This window comes from Cottoperca gobio, unplaced genomic scaffold (genome assembly GCF_900634415.1).
Source record: "Cottoperca gobio unplaced genomic scaffold, fCotGob3.1 fCotGob3_82arrow_ctg1, whole genome shotgun sequence".
Lineage (NCBI taxonomy): Eukaryota > Metazoa > Chordata > Actinopteri > Perciformes > Bovichtidae > Cottoperca > Cottoperca gobio.
In genome coordinates, this window is record NW_021167070.1 from 15001 (window position 1) to 20709 (window position 5709).

Sequence of the window (5709 nt, forward strand, 5' to 3'; positions counted from 1 at the left end):
CTGCAGGATGAAGCAGCAGGAATGTGTTGCTTCAGACTCATTCATTGAGCTCAATGAGAGGGGGAGGGGGGACTGTACCATCTCACTTAGTGATGGGGGGTTGTACCATCTCACTTAGTGATGGGGGGTTGTACCATCTCACTTAGTGATGGGGGGTTGTCCCATCTCACTTAGCGATGGGGGGACTGTACCATCTCACTTAGTGATGGGGGGCTCCTCTTTAATGAGAGTCACTACAGGCAATAACACATCAAAACACACATTTAGGAGTTTATTTACTAACGTTGTCTGTTTGTGTAGATTTCTGCTGAATGCAGAAAATACTCACTGTACTGCAGATATAGTCACAGTACTGCAGATATACTCACAGTACTGCAGATATACTCACAGTACTGAAGATATACTCAAAGTACTGCAGATATACTCACAGTACTGTATTGATACTCACAGTACTGCAGATATACTCAAGGTACTGAAGATATACTCACAGTACTGTATTGATACTCACAGTACTGCAGATATACTCACAGTACTGCATTGATACTCAAAGTACTACATATATAGTCACAGAACTGCAAATATAGTCACAGTACTGCAGATATAGTCACAGTACTGCATATATAGTCATAGTACTGCATATATACTCACAGTACTGCAGATATACTCTCATTACTGAATATATACTCGCAGTACTGCATTGATACTCAAAGTACTGCATATATAGTCACAGTACTGCAGATATAGTCACAATACTGCAGATATACTCAGAGTACTGCAGATATACTCACAGTACTGCATATATAGTCACAGTACTGCATATATAGTCACAGTACTGCAGATATACTCACAGTACTGCAGATATACTCACATTACTGGATATATAATCGCAGTACTGCATTGATATTCAAAGTACTGCATACATAGTCACAGTACTGCAGATATAGTCACAGTACTGCAGATATACTCACAGTACTGCAGATATACTCACAGTACTGCAGATATACTCACAGTACTGCAGATATAGTCACAGCACTCTAGATATACTCACAGTACTGCAGATATAGTCACAGTACTGCAGATATACTCAGTACTGCAGATATAGTCACAGTACGTACTGCAGATATACTCACAGTACTGCAGATATACTCACAGTACTGCAGATATAGTCACAGTACTGCAGATACTCACATTACTGCAGATATACTCACAGTACTGCAGATATAGTTACAGTACTGCAGATATACTCACAGTACTGCAGATATAGTCATAGTAATGCAGATATAGTCACAGTACTGCAGATATACTCACAGTACTGAAGATATACTCAAAGTACTGCAGATATACTCACAGTACTGTATTGATACTCACAGTACTGCAGATATACTCACGGTACTGAAGATATACTCACAGTACTGTATTGATACTCACAGTACTGCAAATATACTCACAGTACTGCATTGATACTCAAAGTACTACATATATAGTCACAGAACTGCAAATATAGTCACAGTACTGCAGATATAGTCACAGTACTGCATATATAGTCATAGTACTGCATATATACTCACAGTACTGCAAATATACTCTCATTACTGAATATATACTCGCAGTACTGCATTGATACTCAAAGTACTGCATATATAGTCACAGTACTGCAGATATATTCACAGTACTGCAGATATAGTCACAGTACCGCATATATAGTCACAGTACTGCATATATACTCACAGTACTGCATATATAGTCACAGTACTGCAGATATAGTCACAATACTGCAGATATACTCACAGTACTGCAGATATACTCACAGTACTGCATATATAGTCACAGTACTGCATATATAGTCACAGTACTGCAGATATACTCACAGTACTGCAGATATACTCACGGTACTGAAGATATACTCACAGTACTGTATTGATACTCACAGTACTGCAGATATACTCACAGTACTGCATTGATACTCAAAGTACTACATATATAGTCACAGAACTGCAAATATAGTCACAGTACTGCAGATATAGTCACAGTACTGCATATATAGTCATAGTACTGCAGATATACTCACAGTACTGCATATATAGTCACAGTACTGCATATATAGTCACAGTACTGCAGATATACTCACAGTACTGCAGATATACTCACAGTACTGCAGATATACTCACAGTACTGCAGATATACTCACAGCACTCTAGATATACTCACAGTACTGCAGATATAGTCACAGTACTGCAGATATAGTCACAGCACTCTAGATATACTCACAGTACTGCAGATATAGTCACAGTACTGCAGATATACTCACAGTACTGCAGATATAGTCACAGTACGTACTGCAGATATACTCACAGTACTGCAGATATACTCACAGTACTGCAGATATACTCACAGTACTGCAGATATACTCACAGTACTGCAGATATAGTCACAGTACTGCAGATACTCACAGTACTGCAGATATACACACAGTACTGCAGATATACTCACAGTACTGCATATATACTCACAGTACTGCAGATACAGTCATAGTACTGCAGTACTGCAGATATAGTCACAGAACTGCAGATATAGTCACATTACTGCAGATACTCACAGTACTGCAGATATAGTCACAGTACTGCAGATATAGTCACAGTACTGCAGATATACTCACAGTACTGCAGATATAGTCACAGTACTGCAGATATACTCACAGTACTGAAGATATACTCAAAGTACTGCAGATATACTCACAGTACTGTATTGATACTCACAGTACTGCAGATATACTCACGGTACTGAAGATATACTCACAGTACTGTATTGATACTCACAGTACTGCATATATACTCACAGTACTGCATTGATACTCAAAGTACTACATATATAGTCACAGAACTGCAAATATAGTCACAGTACTGCAGATATAGTCACAGTACTGCATATATAGTCATAGTACTGCATATATACTCACAGTACTGCAGATATACTCTCATTACTGAATATATACTCGTAGTACTGCATTGATACTCAAAGTACTGCATATATAGTCACAGTACTGCAGATATATTCAGAGTACTGCAGATATAGTCACAGTACCGCATATATAGTCACAGTACTGCATATATACTCACAGTACTGCATATATAGTCACAGTACTGCAGATATAGTCACAATACTGCAGATATACTCACAGTACTGCAGATATACTCACAGTACTGCATATATAGTCACAGTACTGCATATATAGTCACAGTACTGCAGATATACTCACAGTACTGCAGATATACTCACATTACTGCATATATAATCGCAGTACTGCATTGATATTCAAAGTACTGCATACATAGTCACAGTACTGCAGATATACTCACAGTACTGCAGATATACTCACAGTACTGCAGATATACTCACAGCACTCTAGATATACTCACAGTACTGCAGATATAGTCACAGTACTGCAGATATAGTCACACCACTCTAGATATACTCACAGTACTGCAGATATAGTCACAGTACTGCAGATATACTCACAGTACTGCAGATATAGTCACAGTACGTACTGCAGATATACTCACAGTACTGCAGATATACTCACAGTACTGCAGATATACTCACAGTACTGCAGATATACTCACAGTACTGCAGATATAGTCACAGTACTGCAGATACTCACAGTACTGCAGATATACACACAGTACTGCAGATATAGTCATAGTACTGCAGATATACTCACAGTACTGCAGATATACTCACAGTACTGCATATATACTCACAGTACTGCAGATACAGTCATAGTACTGCAGTACTGCAGATATAGTCACATTACTGCAGATACTCACAGTACTGCAGATATAGTCACAGTACTGCAGATATAGTCACAGTACTGCAGATATACTCACAGTACTGCAGATATAGTCACAGTACTGCAGATGTACTCACAGTACTGCAGATATACTCACAGTACTGAAGATATACTCAAAGTACTGCAGATATACTCACAGTACTGTATTGATACTCACAGTACTGCAGATATACTCACGGTACTGAAGATATACTCACAGTACTGTATTGATACTCACAGTACTGCAGATATACTCACAGTACTGCATTGATACTCAAAGTACTACATATATAGTCACAGAACTGCAAATATAGTCACAGTACTGCAGATATAGTCACAGTACTGCATATATAGTCATAGTACTGCATATATACTCACAGTACTGCAGATATACTCTCATTACTGAATATATACTCGCAGTACTGCATTGATACTCAAAGTACTGCATATATAGTCACAGTACTGCAGATATATTCACAGTACTGCAGATATAGTCACAGTACCGCATATATAGTCACAGTACTGCATATATACTCACAGTACTGCATATATAGTCACAGTACTGCAGATATAGTCACAATACTGCAGATATACTCACAGTACTGCAGATATACTCACAGTACTGCATATATAGTCACAGTACTGCATATATAGTCACAGTACTGCAGATATACTCACAGTACTGCAGATATACTCACATTACTGCATATATAATCGCAGTACTGCATTGATATTCAAAGTACTGCATACATAGTCACAGTACTGCAGATATACTCACAGTACTGCAGATATACTCACAGTACTGCAGATATACTCACAGTACTGCAGATATAGTCACAGCACTCTAGATATACTCACAGTACTGCAGATATAGTCACAGTACTGCAGATATACTCACAGTACTGCAGATATAGTCACAGTACGTACTGCAGATATACTCACAGTACTGCAGATATACTCACAGTACTGCAGATATACTCACAGTACTGCAGATATAGTCACAGTACTGCAGATACTCACAGTACTGCAGATATACTCACAGTACTGCAGATATACTCACATTACTGCATATATAATCGCAGTACTGCATTGATATTCAAAGTACTGCATACATAGTCACAGTACTGCAGATATACTCACAGTACTGCAGATATACTCACAGTACTGCAGATATAGTCACAGCACTCTAGATATACTCACAGTACTGCAGATATAGTCACAGTACTGCAGATATACTCACAGTACTGCAGATATAGTCACAGTACGTACTGCAGATATACTCACAGTACTGCAGATATACTCACAGTACTGCAGATATACTCACAGTACTGCAGATATAGTCACAGTACTGCAGATACTCACAGTACTGCAGATATACACACAGTACTGCAGATATAGTCATAGTACTGCAGATATACTCACAGTACTGCAGATATACTCACAGTACTGCATATATACTCACAGTACTGCAGATACAGTCATAGTACTGCAGTACTGCAGATATAGTCACAGAACTGCAGATATAGTCACATTACTGCAGATACTCACAGTACTGCAGATATAGTCACAGTACTGCAGATATACTCACAGTACTGCAGATATAGTCACAGCACTCTAGATATACTCACAGTACTGCAGATATAGTCACAGTACTGCAGATATACTCACAGTACTGCAGATATAGTCACAGTACGTACTGCAGATATACTCACAGTACTGCAGATATACTCACAGTACTGCAGATATACTCACAGTACTGCAGATATACTCACAGTACTGCAGATATAGTCACAGTACTGCAGATACTCACAGTACTGCAGATATACTCACAGTACTGCAGATATACTCACATTACTGCATATATAATCGCAGTACTGCATTGA